The following is an 18,682-nucleotide window of genomic DNA, read 5'->3' as shown; positions in this document are numbered from 1 at the left end:
TGAAGGCAGAGCTGGCAGAATATCATCCCGATCAATTAAAAGCCCCCAAAATAACATCAACAACAATTTACAACATTATGGAATTAATTGACATGGTGCTGAGTAACCAATATGTTAACAAAATGCAGTTCTTAACCACATCCTGTGACTAGTTCACTGACATTTCAATTGTACTTTATATATAACCAACTTCTATACACCTTATTATGGCTATAGGGTACTATTCAGCTGTCTCATGTCTATTTTAATTTTAATATTTAGCAGTTTATAGTATTGAAGCATAATTTTGCTGAACTTGGCAGATTTTAGGATAGTCTAAACTGGCTGATAGCTCTAACAAGGCATATGTCAACAGTTGAGGTATAGAACAGTTTTAGGAGGGGTGTGCAGAGAAATCTTCAATACCTTAGTCAGGAATAACTAATCTTTGTGTCCTACCTATTAAGGTATATGTGAGTCCACACTGACAGTTTCTTGTCTGGTTCTATGCTTTCTTTGTCAGCATTAGACAATAGTAAAACTACAAAGACATACAGGGGGAATCAAGAGCGATACTGACGGCCTCTTAACAGTAGGTCATATGCACAGAGCAGGGGGGTGACCCCAGAGTGGAGCAGGTGGACAGGAGGAGGCTTGTATCCCAACCCCGGAGAATTCCAGATCCTCATCAAGGACTATCAGTATGGGCACCAAGGACCACATCCCAACTGCCAACAAGAACACAGGGAATTGGAGTGCCTTCAGAGGCCAAGAACTCTGAGGTCATCCGCTCCCATTTAGATCTACCACGTGGGATGGAAGGAGCCCAAATCCTGCCTTGCAGGATCCAAGGTCATCGGACCAACAGCCAGGAGCCCTGAGTGATCCGCAGAAATAGAAGAACAGTAAACTTCCTTCGGGACTAGGGAGAGGAGCTTTCCCTGGTCCTTACTTAAGTTCCAACTTTGGATCCCAACCCTTTCTTGCAATGACCATCAGGGTCGCTCCAGAGCCCCCCCCCAAAAAAAAAACCAAAAAAAAAAAAAATAGAATAGATAAACAGAGAACAACAAGGAAAGCTTAGAACCACCCTGGTTTATTTTTTAAAATCATTTTCATCTTTAACGATACAAACTAAAAGTTTGGGTATGAAATGATGTGATGTTTGGGATTTCCTTCAAAATAATAAAGAAAGAAAAAGGAATTTCAAAAATTAAACTTTAAAACTAAAGGAAAATATAGGGAAGATAAAATAAGATTGCTGTATGGTAATAAATACTGAAAATGGACAATGAGATATGCTTTTTTGATTTTTGTGTATACTTTTAAAAACTCCATAATTAAGAGAGGAGAGGCACACAGCACACACCTGCATGCAACACTGGAGGGCTTGAATTGAGTCTCAGCTACTCCAATTCTGACAGCCTCCCTGTAAATATGCTTCCTAAGATGCAGTGAACTACACAGGATGTGCAACTGTCATGACCTTGTCAAACTGTCCGCTAAACTTGTCCAGGTTTAAGTACCAGTTTAAGTACTAGTTTAACTATCTGCTGCTCTGCTTCCAATACAATTTTCTGCTAATGTATTTGGGAATGTAGCAGATGATTTCCCAACAGTCTAGAGCTCTGACACCTGGAAGGGAAACATGGGTGGAACTCCTGGCTCCTGCCTTCCACCTAGCCAAGCCCTGCCTATCACAAGCAATTTGGGGAATGAAACAGCACGTGAAAGGTCTCCCTGTCTCTCTCACTCTTTCTGTTGCTCTGCTTATCAAATGAACAAATAAACTAATCAAATTAAATGGTTTTAGTTAATGAAATTTGATAAATATTAGATTATCTGTTCATATGAATCATCAGTATGTCTTTGTGTTTTTTCCTTAAAACTGATAATCCTTCATGCAATCACACATGTTTTATTCCAATAACACAAATTTTAGGACTGAGATGTGAAATGCAAATTTGCTTGAGTTCAGATAGACTGAGTTCCATGACTTCTTTCTCCATTACTTCCCCAGGAGGGGGATGACAACTTTGCCAGAGATTTATGACAAAACCACACTCAGAGAACATTTATACAAGGGTATTTCACTTTTCGGGGAAAGACAAAGAACTGAAAGATAATGTTCTTTTTCCATAAATCTGTCAGAAATTCCTCATTTGCACAACATTATGCTCCACTTCCCACCCTGCATTTCATTTTCAAATCTGTAAATATGGCTCACCCACTCCTCTTTCTGGCTGCTTAATAAAACCCATCTACTAAGTACATTCATCCTGCCTCCCTGAAAAAAGTGTTTTCATACATTTACAGAGTGAAATAAATCTGAGACACATACACATGCACTCATATACATACATCTGTTTGTATCTAATAAGTAAACTAGAAGAGGAATTTTAACTCAGAAAAATTATATTGTGAAAGATTGGACACATTTTAAATAGTAAGAAGAAACCTTTTCATGGTACTCTCTAATCTCATGAGATTTGCTTATCACACTTTGTTTTCCAATCATTTTTCCCTCTTTTGAGCACAAGTTTTAGACTTCTCCATAATTTTTATTATTTGAGTTTTAAATGCTTTTGTGGAAAGATGCCATCCAAGTTAATAAAAGTGCTCATTAGAGCCATAAGCAGCTGGGCAGCCACCTGTTCCCCTCCATCACCTCTGACACCGGTGGAGTCCCAGCCCACATTCGTTTCTCTCTCCCTCCCTCTCTCTCTCTCTCTCTCTCTTTCTCTCTCTCCTAGACTTCTGCAGTGACTTCCAAAGTACTTCTTCCCACTTCTGGAATCCTCAACCGTAAAATGTACTCCACAGAGCTGTTGGAGAAAGTGGTTATTTCCCTGTTTAAAACCCATCATTACCTCCTCATTAATTAGCTAAATATGTACCCACTGCTCTGCAGTCTCATCTCCCCACCTCCCCTTCTGGTTTATACTCTACTCTCTCAATCCTGTCCCCAACCTACTAGGCAGGGTTACTCTGTGAAGGTCCAGATCATTCCCTTTGTCTAGAGTGCACCCTTAACTCACACACACACACACACACACACACACACACACACACACACACACACACACACACACACACAGACTCTGCTTCAGGAACATGTGGGAATTTTTCAAGATCTCACTCAGAAATAACATTTTCTAGTCTAGGAAATCTTCGCTGCTGACCACATACCACCACTTCCAACATGGGCTGCTGAATTCAAAATGCAAAGTGTAAAATCCTATAGATGCCTTTAAAAATGTAAGCACATTCTCCCACAAATTAGAGGACTATAAGGGAAGATTTCACGGGAGACACAACAAAATTTTTAGTGTGATATCAGTCTTAATCCTACAAATTGTTCAAAAACTGTTGGATGAGATACATATTTTTAGAATTAACTTTTTACTACGTTTTACTACCCTTTAAGCTAATGTTCAGAAATGTCTTCCTTATAGTTCAGAAATAAAAAAAAACTTAAGGAAAGTTAATGATCCCATAGGCCAACTGCTTCATTTTATAAAGGAGACACGTGATTAGAACTCTTTTCTTTTTCTTCCAGTTTTACAACTCTTTTCACAATAAACTTCCACCACAGATTTTAAAAATCACTCCCATGTATTGTTATTTGGTTGGTGGGTAACTCTGACACTGATCCTGAAAATATGAATGGAAAACAATAATGAAAGACAAATTCTTGCCTGTATCTAGGACTTTACAGCATTATTGTAAATTTGCTTCAAAATTTACTATTCTGTACAGCCATTTTTAAAAGAATTACTTACAGATGAAAATTAAGATGAATATCAACTATGTATTACTTAGCTCTGACAGTTATTGATTTTAAGACAATTTGAAGTGCAGATAATGCATAATGTTCTATTTGGCAAATTATAGGCTCATATTGCCACAAAATAATATGAGTTTCGATTGGCATAGTGGGTCAAGGCACCGTTTGCAACAGTGACATCTTATATGGTCATCCAGTCGAGTCCCAATTGCTCCACTTCCAATCCAGTTGCCTGCTAATAGCCTGGGGAAAGCAGTGGAAGATAATGTACATGTTTGGGTCTCATAAACTTCATGGGAAACCTGTATGCTCTTGACTCCTGATTTCAGCTTTATCCAGCCCTGGTGATTGCAGCCCTATGGGGGAGTAAACTAGAATATAAAAGATCTACTCTCTCCATCTTCCTTTCTCTCTGTAACTTTGGCTTTAAAATAAATAAATCTTATAAAAGTATGACTTTGTATAATACATTTTTATACAAGGTTTAAATTGGTCCATAAAGTGGATGTAAAATTCAATTATTCAAAAACATTTAGTGTCATCTATGCATATGCACAATGATATATAAACAATCTTGTATACATTTAACTCTTATGTGAGAATTTAGAGTTGGCTTTTAAATTTGCAAGGAACATTACTTCTCTAGACAATAACTTGAGAGAACTTCAGCAAGTTCTCTGCTCTAACCAGAACTGGCAAAACTGTACAGCTCCTCTGTTTCATCGTGCACAACACTCAGCTGATAGTTGGAGTAAAGGGCTAGCATTGCCATCCTTGGATGCATGGACCAGAAAAATTCTTTATCTTCCTGCAGATGGTTAGAACTACAAGGGATCATCTTCTGATGAAAGCAATAGGAAAAAAAAAACTCCCAACATTTCATAAACAACAACTGAAAATCATCTCTTGGGGATCATTCTTGCAACTCTGTTTTAACCCAATTCACATGATTATCAAAAAGTGGGAAGGTTTTGAAAACTTCTGTGGCTTGGGTCACATCTGGGGTCCAGCAACATCATCTGTAAATCACAACGTGGCATAAGATGAGAATCACAGAAGAAAGCAAATCTGATAGCTTTCTTGAGTTTCACACAAGTGATGACCATCTTTAAGGTAAGGGAAGCACAAATGTAAGATAACAGCCAAGAGGAAACTTGAAAGGTGATAAACTATCACTTATTTGATATAAAACATCATCTGTTATATCCTTGAAAATATTTTAGTCTCTGTGGCCAAATGTGTTCTTTTTCAGGGAAATCTGGAGTAAATATTACAACTGACTTACAATTCATATAGATTTAACCTATAGTTCTTGTAGACAGACTCTAAGTTGCATAGATCAATAAAATATCATATGTAGATTTTGGAATTTATGTAGAGCTTCCACATTTTAAAGTTTTTATCAAGTAAGAACATTTTGTAAAGGAAAAAAGCATTATAGCATTATTTGCCATAATCAGATTTCAAAATAATATTCAAAGAGAAAAATAGTGAAAAAAGTACAATAGGGAAATACATTATTTTCAAGATAAAAGCTTCATTTGTACTCAATTATAATAGCCTAACTGGTCTCACAGATTGACGAACAAGCTTATTCTCAGGAAATAAGCGTTAGTTTCTGTTGGTTGATCAAAGGCTCACAGGAACCTAATCCTGTATTTCTCCCAGGAGCAATAGTTCGGTATTCACTAAATTAGTGTTCAGAGCACTTTGTACGTCATAACTGCCACGGATAACAACAACAGATTGAATTTGTGGTTCAATTTTAGTTCTATCACTTTCCCATCTATACCAGCCTGGGAAACCTTCCTAATCTCTTTGGGTTTTATTTTCATTAAAAGTAAAATGAAAATAACAATAGGACCCACAATAAAAACTTGAGCAAAGTAAATTGAATTGTTCTCAGCATAACCACTGGCCCATTGTAAATGCTTAATATATTACAAATTTTATTTTTAAAATATTGTTATTTCTTTGTCTCTTCATTGGTACAAGACCACTGTGCTCCAATAAAATCTTCACACCTAGCTTAAACTTTTAGCAGAACTAAAAAATCTCATAAAGCATATTCCAGTATTTATTCTTACATGGTATTGACTGCCTTAGCAAAAAATCAAACAGGACCTAAGTTATTTGGAACTAAATAATGCTGTATTTTCCTTAAAAGATCCTTTTTGAAAAATATGTATTTATTTATTTGAAAGTCAAAGTTACAGAGAAAGGAGAGAGAGAGAGAGAGATCTCCATCTTTAGGCTCACTCCTCAAATGACCACAAAAAGCCAGGGCTGCGCCAGACCAAAGCCAGGCTAAAGCCTGGCCAAAGCCAGAAGCTAGGAGTTTCATCTGAGTCTCCCATGTGTGTTCCAGGCAGCTGTGCCGGTAGCATGGACACGGCGAGGGTCAGGGAATCAGACACCGACACGAGACCAGTAGTGGTGGAAGAGGTCTCTCTCGGCCTCCCTTTATTCAGCCATATATACCTTTCCCCCAAGCCTCTAGCAGAACAATTGGATGCTAATGAGTCTGACAGACAAGGTGCCACTAGCCTCCAAGCCCATTTCCTGCAGGAGCCAAGCTTAACAAATGCTAATCAACTCCTCAGCCCACAACACATGTGGGTATAGGGGTCCAAGGACTTCAGTCATCCTCCACTGCTTTTCCAGATTCATAGTAAGGATCTGAATTGGAAATGAAGCAGCAGAAACTCAAACTGGCACCAGTATGGAATGCCAGTGTCACAGGCAGTGACTTAACCCAGGTCACCACAGATCTGGGCCCTAGAAATTCTTTAGAAAGATTTTTTAATGGCCTTCTTCTGATATATTAAAGAGGAAACCTCTGGCTTTTCATAATTCTTGATTCTAGGGAATCAGTAGTCATATCCTCAGCTGGATCAGGTCAAGTAGAAGTTAAGTTCAAGCTTCTAAGCATTGTCAAAACCAAGATGAATCATGATCTGAAATTGACTTACGGTCAGATATGCACACTGAAGTGAAAGAGATGTTCAGTGATTTATTTAAAGCTTGATTATGAATGTTTCTTAGTAATACTTAATAATAGTTCAGAAATCTATCCTTGAACTTAAGTCAAAAATCTGCCTTAATGTTGGTCAATGCTACGGTGTCCCTGAGACATGTTAGATAACAAAATCAGCAATAACAATTAATACCCTGTATAGAAAATAACATGTCAGAAGAAATGTGAAGGACTAACATGCTAATATAATGTGGTTGAAAAATATTTGAACACAGACTAGACTCCTTTTGTACAATGCTTTCCTAGATTTTGTAATCTTCTTCACCTCTCACGAAACCAGAATTTACTAATGAACAGGGTTAGGGGAGTAATTACGTAGCAAAACCTGTACACAACCTTTTAAGATCTCAAAATGAGGACAATGGCAGGGGGTGGTCCAATGTGATGGCTCAACTGGTTAATATTCCATGTTCAAACACTAGCATCCCATATGGATGGCAGTTCATGTCCTAGCTGCTCCACTCTCCATCCTGCTCCCTGCTTGTGACCTGGAAAAGCAGAAGATGATGGTGCAAATCCCTGGGACGCTGTACCTATGGGGGAGACCCAAAGGAAGATCCTGGCTCTTAGCTTCAGATCAGCTCAGCTTCAGCCACTGCAGCTAGTTAGGGAGCGAACTAGTGGATGGAAGATTTTTCTCTGTGTCTCTTCTCTCTGTAAATTTGTCTTTGCAATGAAAACAAATAAATTTTTAAAGAAAATTAGGACAACAAAGATATCTAAATGGTCTGAAAGAATAACACACCCAGAAGAACAGTCTATAGCTCACGCAACTAGTCATATAAGTCTATACGTATTCACACCCATCAGGGTTATTGTTAGCTAATTGAGGTTGCGTAATTTAGTATTTAGTACGTAATGCTTAAAAGATTTATTTATTTAAAGGGCAAAGTCACAGAGAAGGAGAAAAAGGGAAGAAAGAGAGAGAGAGAGGAATAGAATGACATAGACATATCTTGAATCCGCTGGTTCACCTCCTAAATGATAGGAATAATCAAGGCTGGGCATCCCAAGTGGCAGCATAATCCTCAAGGCTATAGCACCCATCCTTACAATAAGTAATTCTCAAGTTATAGTGAAATATCAGTATAAATGTTAAATACGTGTTACTGAAAGATCTGCCTTCACATCAAAGCACTTTGGAGTTAATGATAGAGGCTATTATATTCCATATATAATGTAAATGTCTCAAGAACACTTTGGCAGAAGTAGTACCATTTAACTTAGCAGACTTTTTGTCCTTCACACATCCATTGTTGAGAAATAAATTATTGCACTAAAGAAAGGAGTTTGTGATATTAAATCAACAGACATAAACTAAGAATTTTAGTTAAAAATGCCATCTTTTGAATCTTTTATGAATTGATATTGGAGATTCTGAAAAATCTATTTAAGCCATACGCAGGAATTTGGAGCAAGACAGTCAAGAAGAATGTGAAGAAAGAAAGGAGCCATTTGTCAAAGAACAGAAAAACATGGACATTAGACGATGAAAACAATAAATACAGCTATGATGAAAACAAAAATCCAGCTACATTGGTCCAATTTCCATAATAAAACAGTTTTAAATTTTTTTAATCCTCTGCAGATTTTTCTAGTATTATACCAACAATAAATAGCAAGCAGGAAGACAAGCAAAACACATGCATTTAAAATCCAATTTTATAATAAAGAAATAAAATCTTGTTATTTTGGAAATACAAGCAACTTATTTGGCTCACATAAACATGTAGTGTATGATGCTTAATGAAAGTAATTTACTTAGCTCACAAAGGAGAATTTACCAGTTTTATAAGAGAAAATAGTGTCCCATTGGTTCTGCTTTCCTAACAAACAGAAATATGCTAAAACCAAATCATAAACAGAAGATTGAATTTCATTAGGTAACTTCGGGCTTACATTTTTGGACTTACATTTTTCTTCTCCCAAATAATTAAGACAAAGGCCCTCACCTTTTAGGATTGATTTTAGAATTAAACAAAATAATGTGTATGAATCACTGTTATATATTGAGCATTCAAAGGGATCAATAGCAGTACAGGAGCAGCAAGAGTCGTACTAGTAATGAACATGAATCTCAGTAAGTCAAAGTGCTTCAATTAGATGTTTCAGGATATGAGGCATGATAAAGTGATCCTTCTCACAAGTACTTCGGTGTTGCCAATAGGATTAAACGATACACATAAATGGAGATATGCTGCAATCTGTTCTCATTAGAGATAGCCTTGCTAATAGAATAGGAATATTTGAAGCCTGTTGACCAAAGGTTTTCTGTTTTCAAGTGTGATTAGCTGACACTGCCACTATTTTTTTTTCCTTTATTTCCCTAGGCTGATAATGCTTACCAAGTTCTCTTTTGACTGACATCCTTGCCATTCTTTCCTTGGGTATAATAGTGTCTTCATAGTTATAATCTCATAAATCCAAAGGCCATTTTCCTTACTCCCAGTAATAAGTCATCACTTGAGAAACTGATCATATAATTTAGCACTAGAAAAGGTGTGTTTTTCTCCCTGGTCAAATTATGAAGCTTAAGATTTGCTATCCTAAAACATGGCATGTTGACATACCAAACAGCAGAAGAGGTGAAGGTCTCTCTAACTACCCAGTTTCTCTGAGGCTGACTCTAAAAGAATTCTCCAATCTTCCTCTAGTGTAGGTTACTAAGACTATCACAAGTAGGTCACTAAGACTCCCTACACCCCGAAGACAGCATCAGGACAGAGAAACATCCAAACAGGCCTTGCAGAGTTCCTCCCAGTTGATTTACAATTGATCATGTCTACCTTGTCCAATCACACTTCTGCACAAAGCCCAATTTACCAAACCTAGGCATAAAAGTGCATGAGTTTCTCTGTTTCTTTTTGCCTACATTCCTGAGAGCTCCCACACATGTAAAAATATACTAAATAAATGTATTTGCTTTCTTTTTATTAGTCTTGATATGGGCCCACCCTTTTTATTGGGGTTCCCCTTGATATCCCGAAACAACACAATTATTGTTATGCTCCCCTATTTTTTTCCCAAATTTTTCTCTATTTTATGCTTCAACAACGGATTCTCATCATCTTTCTTTTTTTTTTTTTTAAGATTTTTTAAGACATGACCTCAAATGTTCAAAGGGAAACTTGAGAGGGTAGCTGTGGGTCACACAGCCACACCTGCCCAGAAAAGGGAGGATCTGGTTGAAGGAACCAAAAAAGCCACAGCCACACCAGAACTTGGGAACGTCAGATCCCTTTTAGAAGAGAGAAGTCTGTCAAACACAGAAAATCATAATAATAGTCCATCTGAACATGCTCAGATTCCAAGCTGCTTCCATCAATACTTGCCTTGCAGGCATTTCTAGCTACCAACCTTCTCCTGCCTCATCTATAAAACTCTGCCATCAACGAGATATATTTGAGACCTAAATCTCCTGCTTCCTTACTTGAAAGTGATAACAAAAAAGTCAGTCTTTTCCTCAAAATATGGGCCTGACAGGTCATGAGCAAGTGGCAGGCAGGAACCCAGTAACAATGCATCTTGTTATACAGGCTTCAGCCATGATCCTGGCAATGAGTGAGACGAGATATGATGTTTCCTCCTCTACACAAATTTAAGCAGACACCATTCTGGAAACCCCAAAAGTAAACAAACAGGAATATCTGCAAAGTACAATTACTTCCACTTTTCATGCGTTTGATATTGGTGTGGTATGAACCCAGTTTGAACCTTAGTGTTTAGCATGTCTCTACATATGTGGAAGATGAATTAGAGCCATCTCACAGGGTTCTACCCTCAAGGACAGACAGGAGGGTACCTTGAAATATGCTCATATTAAGAAAAGGGAGACAGCTTTAATGCAAAGATACTGAAATGGGCTATAGAGGTGATTCTGAGTACAAAGTAGTTTCTGTCACTCATGCTGTTCAGAACAAGTCCATGGACCAGCGCCCAAGTCCTAGAGAAAAGGACTGCAATAAAACAGTGCATAAAACCCCAAAGAGCCATTTATTACAATCCCATTAAGAACAAAAGCACTACCAGACAGCACTGCTTTATCATTTCTACAAGAATGTAGCTCAAGTTAGGTGTCAGAATTATGGATGCAGGAGACTGAGGGTGGCAGTGGGAACAACGGCCAGGAAGTTTAGGGAAGGCTTTTGGGGCAGAGGCAGAGGCCTTGAAGAAGAGCTCCCCAGGTGGGGCCCCTCAGCAGATCCCTGTGGTGGAATGAAGCACAACAAAGAGAAGGAACAAACCTCGGAGCATTTTCCAAGGGAATCTAAAAGAATGGAGGAGGTTGGGATTTTCGTACAGCACGCTAGGGAGTCAGCAAAACACTTTGGATTCTGCAATTGTAATGCTTTTACCTCTAGGCATTTGTGAAAGCAGCTATGGATTATATTAGCATATTATTTCAGAAAATTTCAGCCATTAGGCTCAGTTTCTTAAACACCACTTCCTCATCTTTCATAGTAAAACATAGCCTGGACATACTGAATAAGTCTACAGGCTAAAGGATTAGAACACAATTCTCCTTTCTTTCTAACCACAATTTTAATGCATATTACTAAACCAGACCATAATTGTCAAGAGCATAGACAATGCAAATAAAATACATGCTTTTAAATACCAGCTGAAGCACTTATAACTGAATGATACTGAATAAATTATTTAACTTCCAATGGGAAATTAAATATAACTAACATTTAATATAATTAAATTATATATTAAATCAATATCAAATAAATATTCCTGTATGACAGGAAATTAAATTTAATATAATATAAGTTAGATCTAAGTGATATTATATTTTAATTATATTATATTATATATTTTATCGTGATATGTAAATTGCATATAGGTATTATGTTATAATATATGTAATATATATAATATCTGACTGATACATATTGTATCTATATCTGAGTATGATTATATTAAAAGATTAAATTCATTTGAAGTACTTAGAACCATAATATCTTTAAGTTTTACTTCATAAAAGTTAGCTAATAAATGAATAAATATATAGTCATAACAATAATTGAACCATAAGGAGCATTTTTTGGTATAGGAATACAGGAAAGAATAAAACATACCAGATTATTTTTCTTAGTGAGCTTATATTTAAATACTCTCTAAGTCAAAATCAATAACTAAATTCTCTAGGCTACCACAAATTAAATATAAACTATGGGCCTGGCATGATAGCCTAGTGGCTAAAGTCTTCACCTTGCATGTGCTGGAATCCATTATGGGCATCAATTCATATCCAGGCTGCTTCACTTCCCTTCCAGTAGAAAATGGCCCAAAGCCTTGGGACCCTGCACCCATTGGGAGAACCAGAAGAAGTTTCTGGATCCTGGCTTCAGACTGCCTTGGCTCTGAGCATTGTAGGCCCTTGGGAAGAGAAACAGCAGATGGAAGATCTTTCTCTCTGTCTTTCCTTCTGTCTGTAGATCTGACTTTCTGATTAAAAATAAATAAATAAATCTTTATAAATAAATAAAAACTATATGGTATTTGGAATTCAAAGTTATGATAAATAGCACTACCAGGGCAAAAATATGGGACCAGATTGTGAATACATTTGGGGATGGAAATCTAAAAATTGAAATATTAGCTCAAAAGCAACCAACACTCTATTTTTAAAAAATGGTTCTCCAACATAATCCAATTATCACCTGTGAAATGTAAGTTCATATAAACACATTTCAAAATACAGTACATAAAGTAAAGTTTAGAGAAAATACTCCCTTTGGAAGTTAGGAGAAACTGTGACTTCTACCACTCTAATTTTGACCATGTTAGTTATAAATTTAGCCTTCACAGAATATAAATAGTCATATAACTAGGTTAATATAGTTCAATTATCATATACCCAAAGTATAGTTATTTTGGAAGTATGAAGTTCATCTGGATGTTGTGAAATTTTTGTGATTAGAGAAAATGCTGTGAATTTCCACCATACATTTCACTTTAAATCTTCAAGAAACAATGTTTCAAGGCATAAATAACCAATATTAAGTTAATTTCAATGCCTTATAAAACTATAGAACTGAGATTGGGAGCACCATACTTGTAGGGGTCAGAAAACTGATAATAGTAACTCTGGTAAAATCATTTAATACAGATTATTTGTCTGAGAGACAAGAGACACAGAGAGAAACACGAAATTACAAATATGCTTATTCATTCTGTGAATGCATGCAAGGACCAGTGCTGGGTAAGGCAAAGTCAGGAGCTACAAGTTCAACCCAGATCTTCCACATGGGTAGCAAGAAATCAATAAATGGAGCCATTACTTGCTGCCATAGGGCCTGCATTAGCAGGAAGCTAGTGCCAGGAGCTGAGCCTGGTATCAAATTTAGCTGTTTCAATATGCAACACGGTGTCTTAACTTGTTTCTTAACCACACTATTACTAAGCTTAAAGTAAACATCACCTTGAGACCCAGAAATTATACTTTTAGAAATTCACCCTAAGGGAATAATTAGAAACATCAGTCACAATATAACTGCCAGAATACTGTAGAATTCCAGGATCATAACTTGGAATACCATTTGTGTGAGAGTACTGCAGGAAGCTAGAAAGTACAAAAAGACTAGAGAGACTTGAGGTCTTGCTGTTTTCTGATTCCTTCTCTATGAAGTGAAAAGTTAAAATTTTTTATTGAGGATTGCTACCTGACAAGGTGGTGATTTTGATTATATAAATGATACTTTTTGGAAGACAGGTCTTGAAACTTAAGGGGGAAAATGTAAAAAATAATAATAATAATAATCACTGGAGCATTGTATGCTGTGGCTAAGATGCCACTTGGTACAGCCCATACCAAAATGCCTGGGTTGGAGTCCCAGCTGGAGCTGAGTGCAATTCCAGCTTTTTGCTAATGTGCACGCTAGAAGATAAAGGGTGATGGCTAACTCATAAATGAGAGTTCTAGGCTCCAGACTTGACCAGTGCAAGCCCTGGCTGTTGCAGGTGTTCAGGAGTGAATCAATAGGTGCAAAGATGCAAATCTCTCTCTCTCTCTCTCTCTTTCTTTCTTTTCCTTTTTATATTGGCAAGGCAGAAAGGGGGAGAAGGTGAAGAAAGAGAGAGAGAGAGAGAGAGAGAAAGAGAAAGAAAGAGAAAGAAAGAAAGAAAGAAAGAAAGAAAGAAAGAAAGAAAGAAAGAAAGAAAGAAAGAAAGAAAGAAAGGAAGAAAGAAAGGAAGGAAGGAAGGAAGGAAGGAAGGAAGGAAGGAAGGAAGGAAGGAAGGAAGGAAGGAAGGAAGAAAGAAAGAAAGAAAGAAAGAAAGAAAGAAAGAAAGAAAGAAAGAAAGAAAGAAAGAAAGAAAGAAAGAAAGAAAGAAAGGAAAAAAGAAAGAAAGAGAAAGAAAAGCACTTTACTTCAAAAGCTTTTTTTAAAGCTCTAAGTTTGGAATTTTCTCATCTTCAGTGAAGAAATGTTTTTAGCTGACAATAATTAATTAATAACAGGATTAGCTCTAGGGTAGTGTTTACTTGGTATGATTCCCTAAACTCTCTGTAGTGCAATGCACTGGTTTGTTTGTTAAACATGAAGATTCCTGTGTCCATCCCATATCCAGCTAAATCAGAATGCCAGACAGGGGATTGGAAATCCAAACTCTTTGAAAGTATTCAGAGGTTAAGCAAACCAACGTTTTGGTCTTCCTCTCTTCTGAGATGGGGAGTACTAGTCCATTTGGGACAGCAATCACAGGTCTGTTCAGAGTTGAAAGGTTCAAGGCTGTGCCTGTCAGAGCATTATTGAAAAGAGAAGCAGAGCAATAATAAATGATGTTTTAAAGGTAATTTTCAGACTACATTTTTAACCACAATCTTCTGGCTTGTGATGATGTATTGGATAATGCCTGCATCTGCTTCTGTACATGTGTGTTTATAGTATATCCTACCAGTGGATTTTTCTTCAAGAGTTTCATCTCCTAAGAATGTACATACAAGCCTTCCATTCTTTGAGAAGCACTTTCTTATAAACTTTTACATCCCTTACAAAAATACAACAGCTGTCCAGCCTATCTGGCAGAGGGTTTCATTTTTCTCTCTCTACTCTCTTTGGTGGTATAAACTTTAAATTTATTGTCACAGACAAATGCAGCTAAAAGATTGATTTTCAAAAGGCAGGCACATGGTCCATGTCATGCCCACCACTCTGCAGAGCAGAGGAATCCCCTCTGCATTTTCTACTTTGTCAGTTGTTTCTCATTTAGGGTGTTGGAACTGAGATTTTTTTAATTCAATAATTCATCTTTCCCCCCTTTTTCACTTTAGGAAAAGGGAAGAATCTTAAGAATCCAGTATCATAACCCAGACTCTAATTATGGACCCATTAACAAGATGCACCTTTGTTTTGGCACATTCCATGAGTAAGCGTACCTCCAAAGGTTTAATTTAAAAATAAGTTTTATTTGGTGCAAAAAAATTCTGAAACCCATACATAGTTTTTTCACAATACATATTTTGCATGAACATTTTAAAGCCTCTAAGGCAATGTCTTTGCAATCAGATGTTTAAGAACGACAATGGCTCCAGGAAACTGCCAGTGGATGACAGGGAAAAAGACAGTGGTTCCAGCAGACATGAAATTTGCTAATTGACCAAAGATCTATATATGTATGTGCACACAATTCATATTTGTCAAATATTTGTATATGCTATTCTCTGTATAGTATACACACATATTGACCTATATGATTATTTTAAACATACACTTAAATAGCTGTATTAGTGACACAAATAATCAGTTGTAATTTTTTTTACCATCATAGTATCCAGAATCTGCATTCAAAATGTAAAATATGAAACCTTGCATTTCTTTATTCATCTTGGTCTGATATCAAACAGGCCCATCCATCCCACACTATCTCCTGGTTTTCTCATTCACAAACACTAACATACATTCTTCATGTGTAAACAGAAAAAATATTTCCGATATAATTTCTAAGCAATCTGGATGTCCTATACAAAGAGAAAATAAGCTGTCCTATCCAGATGCTGCAAGGCAGAAATTCCTTGTGCTTTAAAAAGAACCTCACACATCTCTCTGTACAATCAAAGCAGCCTGATAGCACAGGCCAGTCTCCCTGCCTGGAAGAAAGAGTAAAGAGAAAAGTCTAAACCATGCATCTTAAGGCAAAGAGCTGGCCTGTGGGAGAGGAGCACAGTGAGAGAAAATGTGCAGGAGCAAGCAGGAGGTAATCTATAGTGACAGTCCAATATGCAGCCAAAGCTGGATAGGTGTGTCCAGAAGCTTCAACATTAGCTTCCAGAGATCTCTGCATCTGAAGATCATCCCTGCCAGGCTAGTGGGGAGGTCAGCAAGGGACATGCATCAAATGTCTCATCTAACCCCTTGAGCATTTTTGTTAAGATAAATGGTTTTAAAAGCCTCTGTTGTTCCCCCAAACTGCAAATTTCATTTATAGATTTAAAGTAAAAGGAGGTAGGCATTTGGTCTCCTACTTAAATTATCAGTTGCGACACCCACGTCCAGCTTTACAGATTTGCTTCCAGGTTCCAGCTCCTAACTCCAGCTTCCTGCTAATGTGGATTCTAATGTGCAGTGGTAATGACACAAGTATTTCAATTCCAGATGGCCTTTGTGAGACCTGGATAACCTTCCCAGCTCTGAGCTTCAGCCCAGCTTAGTTCTGGTCCATTGTAATTATTCAGAGATTGAGTCAACAGATAGGAGCTCTGTCTGTAGGTCTGTTTCTCTGTCTCAGAAATAAAATTTCTAAATAAAAATAAATAAAATGAACTTTAGTGCTCAATTGGAAATTTAAGGGTTTTTTTAAAAAAATAAAAATATAAACACTTGGTCATCAACACATTTTCAACAAAGCATAAATAACCATAATTAGAGCTTACATTATTTTAAATAAGAAGTTCTGAGCTAAACATGAAACAAGCATTGAAACAGGAGTGCAGAGGTAAGGAAAGAGAAGGGGCAAGCCAAAGGCAAATACAATCTCCAACTCAACTAATTCCAAATTTTGCCAGAGGCTTGCTCATCTCCTCACTGACGCAAACTGAAGATCTATAGATTCTCTTTGAATGCTTAGTGTTCTATGTGGCTTGGAATGCAGTGTCTTGGCCTGCAATCTGCTCAGAATTGCCCAGGCATGGTGGATTGCCTTACCTGGCTAGGTTAGTATTGCCTACTAATTCCTGAGATCTGCAACATTCGCATTCCTTCTTAGAGAACAAAGACACGGTTACATTTTGTTATTCATTTGGAAACCCTACATTACATCTCTGTCCTCCCTTTTATCTCTGCTCCTTTCTGCCCTCTATGGCCTCTCCTAGAAAGGTTCTGAATGTTCCCTCTAAAAAGGCAAGAGATGATGCACAGAGATGATACAGGTAATGCCTTTATATGGGCATAATTTGGTAGACTTCAACCTGGGATTGGCTGAGGGATTGGCCCGAATGAAAGACTGCGGTTCAGTTGCTGAGCTCTTGTAAGCGTATGCTTAGGTTAGGCTACAATTTGCTTGCACATTAGATTCAAATTCACTTGGCACAAAAGCCCCTTTTGACCAAACTCATCATTCATGTATGGAGGGTGGTCTGGACTAACTTATTTTGGTTAAACAGTCACCAATATAGCAATATCAAGAGAAAGGGCATTTAGGAGGGAATGAAGTTGTAAGGTCCCCACAACAGATTTTTGCCTTAAAAGAATTGGAGAAAGCTAGCTGAATACTTTTTGTCTTTTCAACTTCTGCCATATCAGAGGATTGCAGCAAGACGATTCTATCTTCAAAGTAGAAATAGCAGCTTTCTCAAGACACTGAATGCTGATGCCTTGATCTTAGTCCTCTCAACCTCTGGAACTGTGAGAAAATAAGCTTCTGCTCCTTAGTGATTACACACTCTTAGATGTTCTGCTATAGAAGCATGGACTGATCAGGACAACAATGAAACAATTCAGCAAATAACCCAACTAAAAAGAGAGAAAATGACCTGAATATCAGATGCCTCTCCAAGAAAAAAATAAACAAATGAAGAGTGTATATATGAAAAAAATGCAACATCACTAATCATTAGGAAAATACAAATTAAAATCACTGTGAAATATCGCCTTCTACCTGTTAGAATGGCTATGAATTAACAAAAAGGAAAAAGCTATGTGCTAGCAAGGATGTCAAGGGAAGGAAACACTTGTGCATTTTTTGTTGGAATGTAAATTAGTACAACCTTTATGGTAAACACTATGATAGTGTATGAAAAAATTAAAAATGAAACCACTATATATCAAAACAACTCACCTTCAAGTATACACTCAAAAGAAATGAAATGTATGTTGAGATATGTGTACTCCTATATTCATTGAGTCATTAATCATAATATGCATAAATCAGGATATAGAATCAAGCTAAGAATTGATCAGTAAATTCATGGATAAAGAAAATGTGATACAATAGACACAAAAACAGCCTAGAATATTGATCACCAGAGTAGGAGAGTAAGAAAAATGGAAAATTATTGATGATAATGTCTGAAGTTTCAGTTGTATAAGATGATTATTCCTAGAAATCTAATGTATACCATGGGGACTATAGTGCATGATTCTGTATTGTATATTGAAAACTTGCAAAAGTAGATTTTTGGATATTCTTATCACAAAGGAAGAAAAAATTATAATTCTGTGACACTTGGGACATGTTAATTTACTTGATTATGGTAATCATTTCATTATTTATATGCATATAAAGACATTATATAGTATACCTTACGTTTATACACAATGAAAAGTAGAAATGGAATATCAGTTTGCCATTTGTGACAATGCAGATGAACCTAATGCACATTATGTTAAGTCAAAATGTCAAGGACAAAAAGCAAAAACTATGATCTATCTTAT

The sequence above is a fragment of the Ochotona curzoniae genome, unplaced genomic scaffold (genome assembly GCF_017591425.1).
Source record: "Ochotona curzoniae isolate NIBS_2020 unplaced genomic scaffold, NIBS_Ocur_1.0 scaffold_4505, whole genome shotgun sequence".
Taxonomy (NCBI): Eukaryota; Metazoa; Chordata; class Mammalia; order Lagomorpha; family Ochotonidae; genus Ochotona; species Ochotona curzoniae.
Note: the sequence above shows the minus strand (reverse complement) of the source record.